General features: G+C 38.4%; 1 long non-coding RNA gene across 1 annotated transcript; it reads left to right on the forward strand.

The window, feature by feature from the left end:
• The first annotated feature begins 712 nt into the window (after positions 1 to 712).
• LOC307010368 lies at positions 713 to 11,460 on the forward strand. The gene is made up of 3 exons (XR_013800175.1): positions 713 to 813; positions 1,139 to 1,313; positions 10,742 to 11,460. It is a non-coding gene; the product is annotated as an uncharacterized lncRNA (long non-coding RNA).
• Positions 11,461 to 15,489: the final 4,029 nt, after the last annotated feature.

Raw genomic sequence — 15,489 nt, forward strand, 5'->3', positions numbered from 1 at the left:
AAGCGTGGTGACCACTTGGCAAAAAATTACGTCCACACAATGCGGTATGTTTCATTGCATTCATTGACAATTGATACAACTGAAACGTGGAATGCATACATTAGTATGCAGGCACAACTTCATAACATGCATACAACATTTTATAAATAATTTTCCTAAGTCAGACATGACTTTTGGCCACAACTGTGCAGTTGGTCAGTGTCTGCAGAGACGCTTAACCCTAGATAGGCCTACAGTAGAATATAGAAAAAATATACCAAATGATAGAAAATGAGGACGTTTTGCCCCAGCTGAGCACATTTTCACTGTAATGCCTTATAAGAAGAAGGGAGAAAGAGAGAGAAATTAAGAGAAAAAGAGCTTCAACCTTTGTTATCTCCTTTGAGTTGATCGGTGAGGAGCGTTATCCAGAATCATGTCCCCACAGTTTGGACATATCCATAACTCAAAGCACAAATTTTTTTTAGGATAACCGTCAGTACGCAGGGGGTTCCAATCAGCCATTTCAAGTGTTTCATCACTGCTTCTAAAATGCAATGGTATATTCCAAACTGACATTTAACACGCTCTCCGCAAGATAATGCTGATCTAGCGACTGTGTTCTTTATTCAGCAGCCAAACGCATGCGAGCGTGAAGGAATGATCTATCTGTTTAGGCCTGCGACTATCTAATGGGGAATGTGTGCAGCAGTGTGTCTGTGATCCATTTCACTTCCAGACGAGAGCAAGTGATAAACTCTATCACATCCACAGAGCCGCAGAGCCCCTTACAGAGGTCAGAGATGAAAGGGAGGAAATGTACGAGTGTGATAGGTGAGAAGAGATCTCCACCACCAGATTTATTATTGATATCTGTAATTTGAATTGCATTGGGCTCATTCTAAGGAAACGGTGCTATTTTTTTCTAATTTTTGTCCCTTTGATTTACCACTTATACAATTAACGAGACACTGAACATTATTTAATAGATTAACTCTGTTTGTTTGATGTGCAATGCAAAAGCAAATGTTTTTGGTTAATTAATCTAGACAGAATTAATATTTTTAAATGTACATTAATTGGAATTAAAATATCATGTATCACTGTCTGAGTAACACTGTATCAGGTTTTTGTCTTTATTTCTCACTTTTTGTTAAAGGTACATTATGCAATATTTTCTGCCGCTAGAGGGCACTACATTCCAAACAACAACAACAACAGCGTAGCTTGATGACGATGTGAAGGAGCGTGGAATCATGGGAACTGTCGTTTTTAACTCCACCGTGGATGTAAATCGGTCAGACGGGAATCGAAAAATCATGTTCATGGATGAGGTAAAGTTCTATTTTTATAAATGTTGCGTTTAATGACATGCTTTTATTTCATTAAAATTAATTAACGGCAATAATACTAAATTGGTTATCGTGTTACTGTATTTGTCGAATTCATTGTTGTGATAACACTGCGCAGTTTTACGTGTTCTAAACAATTGTTGTAGAAGTACATTCGAACATACCGACATCATTTGCCAAAAGACTGATTAATCTTTATGTATAACACATAACACATTTATTTACATGGCCATAAACACCTAGCCTGACTACGTCAGACTTCGTACTTCCGCTCAATTTTATTTCGCTTCTGTACTTAGTTTGAGACATCGACATGTCTCTCAGTTTCCCTCCGGCCTGAAAACAGCCGGCCAATCAACGAACAGAGAGCGGGCTGAGAGCTGTGACGTAGACGCTAAGCGCCGAGTTTGAGATTGGGGAAATCGAAAACGACGCGGATATGGAGACAAGGGATGAAATTCGCTCTGTTGTGGAGAATATTCCCGGCATTTCCAAACTGAAGGACGAACAAGAAGAGTGTTTGGTAAACATTTTGAATGGAGGTGATGTCGATATGTGACATCTAGGTCTCTTTTATCTGTCGAGCTCGAACTGGCACCCTTTTGACAGGTCAGTGTCTCCTTTTTTTTCCATTTCTTAAATATTGCCATGTCATGCTGTAATCTTGCAATTAAGTTGCAGCATTTCGGACAGACTCGAAATGAACAAAGAGCTGTGTTTGACATAACTAATCCTAACTTTGACAGTTGGCTGCAAATATTTTCCTGTTTCTCTTTACTGTCAAATAATAGTTTAGAGGCCCCGATTGTGCCGTGGATGCGTAGATTTACATCACATAATCTACAAAAGTCGTTGACAGCCATGTTCACTCCGGTATTTCTCTCGATGGTTTCGTTTTCGCATTATTTAAAATGTGTTTACAGTGGCAGTTCGATGCTGCTGAGCTGGCGCATAACCAAACGTTATGTGATTGGCTTACGGGTAACCAATTATTTTATACTTCAGACGAGCCCCCCCCACCCCACCCCGCGATAAAGAAAACACTTTTCAATGATGCCATGCCAGACTCTGTCTATAGAGCAAAGCGAAGTAGCAGAGTTTGGTATTACCAGGCTAATAAACACCAGACGTGATAAACAATGTCAATAAACTAAACACAAGCCAAAAGCAATAATACTTTCCTAACATAAACATAACTATTAAGCTACATTTGGAATATATAAAATTGACCCGTACGTTTATGGGACTTGTCTTTGTCGACAGAACCAGCTGCAATCGGTAAAGAATAATTGTGTTCCATAACAACTGCGCGAAACAAGCTAACGTTTGTTGCTTGACAGACGCTACAACTACAACTTCCACATTTGTCCAGGACTCCGCGCAGTACGAGCATAGACAGCATGAGTACGAGCGGAAACCGAGGGTAACGCGGATATGACGCCATTGACTGGCGACTCCCAGCTCACCCCTGCTCACACGCCCCATTTCCTTGGTTAAAATCGCAATTTTCTCACGATTTAAATTTTTTTGGAAACATTTGGGATATTGTAAGTAATCAACTTAACAAAATATATAACACTGGCCTTGTGATTTTGGGATATTTTAATGCACAAATATTACATATTGTACCTTTAAACCGTTAATCTGTGACATTTCCCCCATTTAAAAATAATGGTTTGAGCTTTCTGACATCATATCTGAGGGAATGACATCATAAAAATGTTGAGTATTTATGTTCATAGCGTTAAAGCACAATATAGTTTTTTCTCTTTTGTAAAAAAACAAAACACGATGAGCAGCTTTCTACAGAAAAAAATCAGGGATAAAAACAGCAACCGTTGTTATTTTACAAATCTGTAATCACATATTTAGGATTGGTTTAATAGCTTAATATTTGTTTTGACTAATAGTGTGTATACTGCAGTAATTCAAATTTTTCAGTAGATGCAAGGACAACAGTTGTGCACACCGTGATGTCCATTTTAACTGAGAAAACGTTAAAGGTTGAATAAAGTTTAGACCTGGTGTTATTCTACGTGTAGGAGTGTTTATGTGCTCTCATAGAGGACCGGTAAGTCTCATTAGCTGAGAAGAAAGTAAGGCAGTGTTACATGTGTGTGAGATACAGAAACACACTGTTCAGTTTAGAGGTAAAGACTTTGACTCTACAGTTCAGTGGCAGTTCAATAGATAAGAAGACAGTTCCAGCTTTAGCTCCACTCAGAGGAATGCTCTCTGTGAAATGATGTGTGATTCAAAGGAATCTCTGTTGACTTATTTGCTGTGAAATTAGAAGTCATTATGCTGAGCAGAACGCTTCCACATGCTAAACCTGCCTCTCCGTCCTGTGGAAGTAAACACTCGCAAAGAAGAGTGAGTTTACAGAGAGAGCTGTGTGCATCAATGAGAAAAGATGCCTGTGTATGTAGAGTTATGTGTGTGTGGATAGTGAATGATAGTAAAACCTTCCGGCTAAAACTACATTTCTTGAAAATCTGAAAGAGTTTGTGTGCAGGTTAGTTTGGGGTTATGGGATAAAAAAATAACACTAGCTCTTGTAGAAAAATAATAGAAGTCAAATGGAAAGTCCCCACCACGATAGACAAAATAAATGTGTGTGAGCAAATTTTCTCATGCATCGGAGGAAAACTGATGTGCAAACAGGATGAACTCTGAAGATGGAATTCATCTTCAAAAAATGGCACTGTGCTGTTAACTTGCACACATAACATACAAATACTTGACTGATATTTGACTGCTTTCACACATGCAGAAGCTTACAGAGGACATGTGTTATTAGTGATGTTGAAAATAATCAGTAATATCGTAGAGAATACGTTTTCAAACCACAGGGGGGGGGATGCAAAAGGGTTCAAGGGAGCCCGTAAAAAAATTGAGAGAATTTTTTTTGTTGATAAAATTAACTTTTATGGATGTCAAAGTTAAACTGTAAAACTGCTCTACAACAATATTTATTGTGAAAAGAGCTATACAAATACATTTTAATTGATTTTAAATTTGTATTTTTCAGTTTAATATTTAACATTACTAGTCGTCAGAAAAAACACTACATACAAAGTCAATATTTCCACTTATAATGGAATTGCTTCCATTTCAGTATTACAATATACAGTAAAAGCACTTTTTTTAATTCACAAAAAAATATGATGTCTTTATGGGCCTATTTACACCTGATCCCTTCATGTATTTTCTCTGATCAGATAGCTATCCGATTGTGAAAAGAACAGGTGTAAATGCGAATTGAAGACGTATTTAAATCCAGTCACTCAAACCACTTCAGGAAGTGGTCTGAAGCGCATTCCAGACGAAACTGGACAATTGTAAATGCATCTGGTTGTAAAAAGCACATATGTAAATGTCAATATATATGTATATGTATATGTATATATATGGGGATCATCATATCTGTGGGTCCTTGACATCAAAAAGTTGTAGACATAGAGACTTGGCTGGGCTTATTTGACTTGGGTCAGCAAGTATCCACCTAGCAACCACCCAGAACACCCAAGCAAATAACTCAACACAACTTTTATTATGTCAAAATCAAGAGCAAAAAATATATAATTTCATGAAAACCAAGAAGAAAAAAATTCAGAATCCTCTTGATGTGTCACATCAAATTACATTCTACCATCTTCATCAAGTATCCAATACAGTCACAATCCTCAGTGTCACTGAGATCGTATGATTTCGTGAAAAACTTCAGCAATTCCTGAAGTTTGATCAGGATCCTAGATGCCCATCAGCTTTAAAAACAAAGTAAACTTGTGCAGCTGGCCCGTTTGAATGCACACCCATTCGTCCACACCACACAGCTCTGGTCTGGGTTTATTTTGGAGTCGTTTTCCGTTTACACATGATTTGTTCTGGATTGTGTTTAATACACTTTGGATCTCAGCAGGGGTGTCCTAGAGCCCCTCACCCTGACAACTGTTGCCGAGGCAGTGGAGACCAGACCAGTGGCAGTCAATGGATTTCATTCAGTCCGTACTTCCTGAAAAACAGAACAGGGGAGGGAGAGAAGAGAGGGAAAAAGAATGAGAGAGAGAGGAAACAGTAAAGTTTTGCGCTGGCATCTTCTTCCTGCGCTGTCGTTGCCAGCTGTCCTTAAAAATCCACCGCACCACACAATGCACTGGCCTTTCTCTTTTTATCCATTTCCCTTCTGCCAAGCAGGCCCAACCGTGATCAATCGGCACATCTGGAACACACACACCACCTGCAGACAAAGAAATCTGGACACCCAACATGCTCATTGTGAATGCATGTAATTTGCACTACTGAGCCTTCCTGTCTGTTTCTGCAGCTCAAGCCAAGTGTTCATGCCCAACCGAGGAGACAAGGGCAGGATACAGCAAAAAGGATGCAGAAAAAAAACATGTCCTATAGTATAAGCCCATTCCCTCGCTCCAAACTATCAAATTAGATCCAAGCAGGTGTGTGTGAGCGTGTGTAAGCGCCTGAGACTGCAGCACAGCCAATATCACACAATGCTGGACAGAGCTGCTGTTCTCCGCAGCTTCAAAACGGCTTTCTCACAGTTTTAAATACCTTACATGCATCCCACACTCACTGAGGAGGTAATAACGAAGAGAATATAAGAAAGATTTACAATATCAAACCTAATCTCTCTCATATGAAATCTCATTGCAGGATGTTTTCAACAGATATTTCTCTGAGGTGCTCTCTCAGAACAATATCTAATTGAAATCATTTGAAGACGAGTAAAAGAGAATAATGTGTTTTCAGAGACTAGGGCTAGACGATATACTGAATATTAAAAATATATTTACGATGGTTTTGCTAATGATGTGAATTCTTTTTTTTTATTTCTTTTTTTTATTAAGCATTAAAAAATATTCAAACGTTTCATGTATTTTAAAATGTTTTCGTGCAAATATCCTAAATGTTGATAAATATTGCTATTTGTTGTAAAATCCTCTTCTATGCTTTAACTATTTATTATATCCCTCCCTGTTCTAGCTCTGAACAATATTAGAAAGAGTAATTGCCTCCTTAAGATAAATAGCTTGTTGTATTCCTCATTTGTAAGTCGCTTTGGATAAAGTTTTATATTATTAAAACATACTGTATAATAAATATATTAGTATTATATTAGTTACATAAAAATTAATACATAATAAATTATTTTTGTTGAAGTTGTTGAAGTGATTGTTTTTCTAATAGAGAAATTTTATAATTCAAAAACAGAGCAAATACATAAATATCGTCTACTATAGTATCATAATTGTTATTTTAACAATGTGCCGCTCACAACACATTGTCGACACAATATTGTTGAGTATGTCTATCACTTTGCTATTTTTTTTTAAATAAAAATAGGCCTTGAGAGTGCACACTTTTACTGCATTGTGTAGCCTGTTAGAATGCAGTTAGAAAATAGTTACAAAGAATCATCAGTCATCTTGCTTGATCCTCTGCTTTTGGCACAGTTAACCACCAGATCCTCCTGTCAATCATCATGACGAAGGGCATCTCAGGAACCGCACTCCAATGGTTCAAGTCTTACCTCTCAAGTAGGTCCTTCAGGGTGTTGTGGAGGGGTGAGATGTCTAAGTCACAACATCTAGCTACTGGGGTGTCTCAGGGCTCAGTGTTTGGACCACTTCTCTTCTCCATCTTCATGTTATCATTGGGGTCTGTCACACAACTCTACCTCTCATTCCATACAGAAGATCCAACGGTATCTTCTTGCATCTCAGCTTGCCTGACAGACATTTCTTGCTGGAAGTAATACCACCACTTTCAATTCAACCTTGCAAAGAAAGAACTGCTTGTGGTCTTAGCCAATACTTCATCACAACTTCTGCTTTCAGTTAGGTTCGTCAACCATAACTCCATCTAGGACAGCCAGGAACCTTTGACATTGTGATTGATGATCAGTTGAACCTCACATACCACATTGCTAGAACTACCCAGTCCTGGAGGTTTGCCTTACACAACATTAGGAAGTAGTTGGATCATCTATAGCAGTTCCGTGACCGTAAAGATCAGGCCCTTCCTATATCGGAGCATGCTACACAACTCCTTGTCCAAGCTCTTGTTCTATCCAGACTGGACTACTGTTATGCTCTCTTGGCAGGCCTCAGCATGCACTGTCAAACCTCTGCAACTGATCCAGAATGCTGCAGCGAGTGGTCTTTAACGCGCAGAAGAGAGCACACATCACCCCTCTCTTCATAAACTTGCACTGGTTGCCAATTTTTGCTCGCATCAAATTCAAGGCATTACTCACCCACTAGCTCTACACCCCATATTAAACTCACTACTTCAGACTTATGTGCCCTCCAGAAACTTGCGTTCTGCAAGTAAACGGCACCTTGTGGTGCCATTCCAAAGAGGCACAAAATTACTTTCTTCGACTTTTACCTTGACTGTTCCAGGCTGGTGGAATGACCTGCCTAACTCAACCCGAGCTGCTGAGTCTAACCATTTTCAAGAGTTCTTAAAAAACTGAAGAAACTAGAAACAATATATCTTGATATATTATTTGATATAGGCCATATCTCAATTTTAGGGGTGTGCAATATGATTTTGTCAGCGTTAATTACACAATATTTTCAATTGCAGCTTAGAGGTGGCATGAATGCATTTATACTAATTACAATTGCAAAAATAATGCTATGAAATATAAATACATATTGGAATATGAAATGATAGTTTAAATATGAAACTAAAAAAAGTCTGTCTTAATTAGTCATTGAATCATTCATTCAAAGTGACTTGCTGCATTCCAATTCGCATACTATCCATCCTAAATAGTATTTGAAATTAGAATGAATGTGTCCCAAATCGTAGTATGTTGAAATTTACATTTACATTTAATAATTTAGCAGACGCTTTTATCCAAAGCGACTGACAAATGAGGAGAACAATAGAAGAAATCAAACCAACAATAGCGAAACAATATGTAAGTGTTGTGAGTGGAACCAGTTAGTCTAGCACAGTACACGTAGCCAGGTGTTTTTTTTATAATGCATATAGTAATTGTTAGTATTAATGGGTCAAGTGTTGATGAAAAATATGCGCTAGATGTATTGTTTCCAGTTCTAGTACAGATTTGTTACACCAAAGTAGTGCTGCTGTGCCTTATCTAAAGCAGAGCAACTCATCCTCCACTGCACCGGCTCTGAAATGACCTTTGAATAATTTCAGGCCTGATCTGCAACGCCTTTTAGTTTTATCCACACTGACTGAACCTAGACCACAACCACCCTGCTAACACAGCATGTTTATGACAACTCATCCACCCCATCAGGTCTGAACAATACAAACACACGAGTGGTGATGCACACATACTTTACACAAACACACACTTGGAATCTAAAACCCTGTGCTAAGCATTATCTCTAGGTTTGCAGTGGAAAATGTGTAGAGCATCATCAGAGGGATAATAAAAGAGAGAAAAAGAGCTGTTGCCAGGCAACCAGACTTGCTTGGCAGGTTCTCGGATGGATGTTTTTGGGTCTGAACTGAAAGCCTCTAGTTAGCTTTTTGTTTATTGTTTACTCTAGTATTTGCCCTTGTGCAGTAACGTCCCTTCAAAAATAGCTGAGAGTACTGTACTCTTATTGGTAACTGAAAACATAATCAAATTAGCCAAAAAAAAAAGGCTGTGAGATGTTAAGACACTTATGATTGATGTGTTTTCCAGTTTTTCCAGTGTGTTAGGGACCATTTACATGACAGTTTTCAACTAAGAACTGAAAAATTTGGCCGGTTATTTTCATGACAACAGCGTTTTGGGGGCCTACATTTTTTTTTTTTTGAAAACTGGTTTCAAAGTGAATGTTTTTCAATACGATACCGTTATCGCCAACAAGCAAAACACGAATTTGTGAAACCGGTGACATCATGCACATGCGTATTGTGTTCAGTCTATAGGCACAAAGTGTTTCTTTACAAAGTGACATCGCCAACTACTGGCCCTTTTTACTGGCCTGGCTATTTTGCAGATTAGTGGAAAAGGGGATCGTTTTGATAATGTTGTCGCCAGTACACAAAAAACTCAAAGGAAAACCTTTTCTGTTTTTAGTACATCGTTGCCGTGTAAACATACCCTAAATCTGTTGAGTTTTGCACACACAGATGCCGTGTGGTCCTGCTAATGAGTTACTAATTACTCCAATATTCCTGAAAAACATTAAAGTTAAGTTTTTTTTTAAACCTCTACAATAAATTCAGCCCAAACCACTTAACACAGACTACATTCAAACTTTGTTTAGATAATTAAAAGTTTAGCCTTAGGTGTGCTATTTTTTCTTTCTTTTGGAAACTTAATTAAACCATTCTATGCTTTATTTGACTAACATTAGTATTCATCGCTTAAAATGTACAGCAATGGGAATATTTACATACGGAATTATCATTCTGTTCTTGTCTCCATTGCATATATTTAACCATTTATTTTAACCTTTACACTGCATGGCCAACTGAAAACAAAACACATACTGAGTTTCATGACAAAGACATGCGGCTTTTCATTTACAAAGAAACGTAAAACATTATTATTTTTCTTTATCAGGTTTGCAAGCATTGACATTTCCCCAAAAAATTCACAGCCCACATTTCAAAGACAATTATTACAACTATAATTTTTTTTTTTTGAAACATAATAACGCTAATTAAAAAATCTGTTTAAATTACACACAATATTAAGGTGATGTAATGATCAACATTATCATGTCATTTAAGTTTTGGTAATAGGTCCCCTGAATCTTCTAAATATTCTCAACATAAAATGCAGGTTTTCAAGTATAACCACTTTGATCCATTTGATTTTGGTTAAGTAATGACAGAATGGCACAAGGTAGGCCATTGAAAAACTTAGAGTTGCCCACTACACTACTAATCTGATAACAGTAATGCGTGACATTTAACACTCTGAACACTTGTGTGTGTTGCAAATTTAGACCTGATAAATATGCAAGTACAAACAAATCTTTCCACACTCCAATACTAAGATCACTAGTACGCTACGCATCATAAAATTTCCATAAAGAGGATCGTGATTTCAAAAGCACTGCTTGTGTGTCTGCACGCAGCGTGTACGTGTCACATGGCTAGATTGTCAGCGTGAAATCGTGATGACTCTCAGCGGTGGAGACAGGTGAGAGGAGTGTTATTGCATCTGCCCACTCAGCCCATACCATCCTCAGCCTAAAAGACCTCTGGGAGAGTCTGCACTAAAAATACAGGCCTAATAGGGGGGTGCAATTACTGTGTGTGTGCGTGCATAAGACTTTAAAGGATCAGAGCTACCATCAGTGAAATAAACTTCAGTGACCTTGTCTGGAAGTAACTAGACGTACAAAGAGGTGATCATTTTATAATAATAAGGTATAAGTGAGTTTTTTGTGCGTTTTCAGGTAAACGTGATGAAGACCCTGTGGAAGAAGACAAACACAACAAAGAATCCTCGAGGGATGAGTGCCTGCTATAGACTCACCCTTTCATCTAGCGCTCACCTCAGGCCCTCGGTTCGGTGTGTGTGAGGGGGGTTACATTATGAGCATTGAACTCTTTTACAGCTCTTGCCCTGAAACAATAACCTGCTCAGAGAAGAGAAAGGATGTAAAAAGATCAGAAGACCGTGGAGAAATCAAAGAGAATCAGAGAGAACAGAGCCTGACAACCCACAAACACACACACACACACGGCCATAGAAGACAAACAAAGCAATCGTTCAGAATCATGACGTTCTTTAAAAAAGAGTGTCTGTGCCCTCTCTTATATGAAAACATTTCAGGCCCATGTTTTTTGTCCTAAAACCATTTCCTGTTAGCCGCTGTGCTCTGCTCTGGGTTTGTGTAAGTGACTGATGTGTTTTGTGGGTCTCTGTGGTGCTGGCTGACCCACTGATCTGATCTCATTATACCAGCCAACCCAGAATATTTCCATACGCAGTAACACAAGCCAAACACACAGAGTGCTGCTATACAAAACAACACTAGCTAAACACACAAGCTCTGCTCCAAAACCTGACGAGAGGCCTATTGTTGATGCATCATACGCAAATTCAAAGGCAAAATCCTTTGTGGAGAAAGTAATCATATTTCATAAAAAATTAAAGCATTATTAAGAAATTAGCAGAAATAATAGATCTACTGAACATTGACTGTTTTAGCCAGTATTTCGCTGTCCATTGTTTATCCTTAGAGTTTAATGTTGTTAGCTTAGCAACATGCTAACATCAAACTGAATCAATTCTGAGACAGTGGGCAAGCAAATTACATACAAAATGATTAAAAAGTTTTAGGTCAGTAACATTTTTGTTAATAACTACTTTTATTCAGCAAGGATGCATTCAATTCAAAGTTTACAGTAGCCTAAATATATGCATGTTATGTGTTACAAAAGATTTTGATTTCCAAATAAATGCTGTTCTTTTTAACTTTCTATTCATCAAAAAAAAATATCAAATTTTCCACATAAATATTAAGCAGCCCAACTGTTCTCAAAATTGACAATAATAAGAAATGTTTCTTGAGCAGCAAATCAGCATATTAGAATGATTTCTGACTAAAGACTGGAGTAAGTAATAATGCATCACAGGAATAAATTACATTTTAACATATATTAAAATTGAAAGCAGTTATTTTAAATTGCAATAATATTACAGTGTTTACTGTATTTTTTATTAAATAAATGCAGCCATGGTGAGAAGAGATTTCTTTCAAAAAACATTACGGAATCATTGCAATTTTACAATCCCCAAACTTTTCAGTGGTAATGTATATATTGTATACAATAAACAATAGTAATTCAAAGTGCTTTACAAAGGAATAATTAAAAGATGCAAATAATGCTAAAGATACAACTATTAATAACATTTGGACATGACAGATTACTATCATATACGGATACAGAGAAAAAAAAGCATACAGGTCTTTATGAAGGACAGATGAGTTGAGGAATTGTGAGGAAATTAAAACAAGAGCAAAGAAAATGAGATTTTGCCAGTGAAGGGTGTCCATTACGTAACACAATATGAGCACATTAAACCTATAGCAGGACAGCAGAAGTTCTGGGCAGCTGTCGTTCAGATCACGCATGCAGAGCAATCGTCTAATCTGACATAACACTGTTCCAGAAAGACTTCCTCCAAAAAAAGACTTGTACAGATGCACTAAAATGCGTAATACTAACACTCACACTCACATGCACACATGCAGATCTGAACAAACAGAGTGCTGAATGAGGTACTGAAGCTGGTAAATAGGACAGCCCTGTCAAAACTGTTGCAGGGACAAATATTTACACTTCCTGTGAGTTTATCGGCGGAGGTTCAGAGGGCGGTTTCAGACCTCCATTACACCTCTGCCCATCCCTAGTCTCTCTTCTTAATGAAAGAAGCTTTCACAAAAACTCCAACTGTCCAAACACACCAAGCTGCCTTGCTCTAGATTCCCTATACAGGCAGCTTCCTATCTCAGCATCCCAACCACAATGAAACTTAAGTGACTGATTTGAAACGCTGTCCTTTGGAAGCAACTCAACACACACATTGGGGGGACCAATATAGGATGGGGGATGGGGGGGGGGCAACTCTATATTAATTTCTATGCATTTAGAATGCGATGACATTACAGTCCCTGTTGGTGTAATGGTCAGGTGTCCCAATAGGTAGCTACTCAAACCGGCTTTGGGCAACAGGCCTCCAGTGTTGAGACCATTTCCACCACAATCTATCACAACAGTCCAGCGATGTGCACATATGACCAGGGCATCCCCTTACCATATCACTGACACTGTCATGCCAACAATTAGACAAGCCCCAGAACAGCTGGATGTGAGAGTCACCATTACAAACTCGCAGGGCACAGTATGTGGAGTATATGGAAAGGGCACGGTGGATATGAGATGAGTCTGAAACCGTAGAACATGATGAAAGGGTTGAACGGTTTGGCCTTTGTTTACATTTCATATAAGGCATATCTGAATATGGTAGGAGGTAGATGGAAATGGGGCACTGCTCCAAGTATTTCCCATGAGAAACACAGAGTAGAAAGACAAATAGGAGAGAAAGGAGTGAGAAAGAGAAAAGAGAGCCTCTGTACTCAGCTGTTAGCCTAATGATAAAACTAATGAGACAGCTGACCAGTATCAGCTGTCGCTGCTCTAAATACACATACACACACACAAACACATGCTCGTTCCCACAACCCATGGATCAACACGGTTCAGTTTGTGACTGTTGGTACTAATTGCATATAACGCAGTATTCGTGGGGGTGGGGGAGCTGTGTCGTGATGTATCAGTGGCAGCATGGAGTGGTATTTCCTGGCTTATCATGGGACCTCCACAACAGCAACGCAGAGAGTGAAGACCCTCCAAGAAATCCATCAGCCCATCCGCACGGCACTCGACTCAAAACACATCACTCATTGACATGGCAAAATTACACAATATACTATATATTATAGTTCGATACTCTATATAATGCATTAAGGTAATATGACTCGTGCTGATTAAGCCATTTATTTAGACAAAAATTAAGATGTGCACAAAATAAGTATTTTGTGTTTGTGAGTTTCCAACATGAATTACAGCAATTATGACAGTTACTGTTATGCTGGTCTTATATTTTATTTTAAAAAAAACTCAAATTAAACATCTTTATACTGCAAGTTATCTGTCATTTAAAACATGAATGATAAACAAAAGAATGAATAAAAGTTTCATGTATTGCTAACTGAGCATTAGTGTTGAGAGAACTCAAAAACAAAACAAAAAACTTTTTTTTTTTCACTAGTCTACTAATTTGGATAAAGAACAATAAACTTGAAGATAAATTCCCCTGAAGTCTTAAAGTCCCCCTGTAAAACTCATATTTGATCACCAAGATGACATATTTAAAAGTTTTTTCCTGTGATTTTTTTTTCTACCTGTAAATAGCGCAAATGTACTCACACAAGCTTGGACGTGAAAGCAAGTGACAGCATGAATATGCTAATTATCCCAGCATCCACACAATCATGGCCATAGATATACATAATAAAGGCTAGATGTCTTACGGCGGAGTCTCTAACGTCATCACCCGATGGCCATCTTGTCACAGGAAAGCTTTTCTGGCGGGCTTTGTGGTACCTGATGTAAGGTGAGTGATCTGCACGAACACAAATACTCTTATCTCGCTGAAATCTTGACGGATTTACAAACGGTTTGGTTTCTTACAAACGTTATTAACGTGGCTATAATTCTGGATGCTTGAACATTTTGAAATTCATAATATTATAATTATTCATAAGTATGCAGTGTCATAACTACATCTCTGACGTTTATAACAAACCAACCCGTTTGAAATTCGGTAGAAAATTGAGCAAGTTATGGTTATTTTAAGGAGAGCGTGGCAACTTTTTTAACTTAATAAAACTGTCTAGAAATCATTTGGATGGTTAAACAACCTGTTCTGGTGATATTGGTGACTTTCCCTGCTCCCCCCAGCGTTCCCAAGCGGAAAACCTTTATGGTTGATAACAAAATACAAAATGTACATGTCAATGTTCTATGATAATGTGCATGATGTATTAGCCACCTCGGTAGACATAGCTCCACACGATAAAGTTGGCTATAGCTCCGATCATAACAAATGCACATGAGCAGCGGTTGAAAGGGGGAGGAGGCACGCAAGTGAGTTTTTTACGACAGTGTTGTAAATACGCCTCACAGCTGTAGGGGGAGCTTGTGGGGAAAACATGCGACCCAACAACAAAAGTGAAAATCAGCAAAGAAATGACTAGAGTTGCCGAGTTCTGCTCATAGACAGTATATAAGATGGACACAGCGACCCAATAGATTTCAACGGAGAAAAGTGAAGCCCATTTGAAGCATTTGAAGAGTCAATGGAATGCTAGCAGGTGATGTTCTGCTACAATGGCGGCCCCCCGGGAGGCTTCAGTTTCCGGCGGATGGATTACCCCCTTGGTTCTGCTTTAAAAATCACATGCACCATTAAAACACAATGTTACGAGTGAGCGAGCTGACTGTGACAAGATGGCCGCCAGGTGCGGACGTCGACCTCCATTGGCCAGCAGCGCGGACGAGACATCTAGCCTTTATTATGTATATCTATGATCATGGCAGCTCAGAGATTCACTCGGCCAACTGACTGAAG

Source organism: Phoxinus phoxinus (assembly GCF_949152265.1).
Source record: "Phoxinus phoxinus genome assembly, chromosome: 14".
NCBI lineage: Eukaryota > Metazoa > Chordata > Actinopteri > Cypriniformes > Leuciscidae > Phoxinus > Phoxinus phoxinus.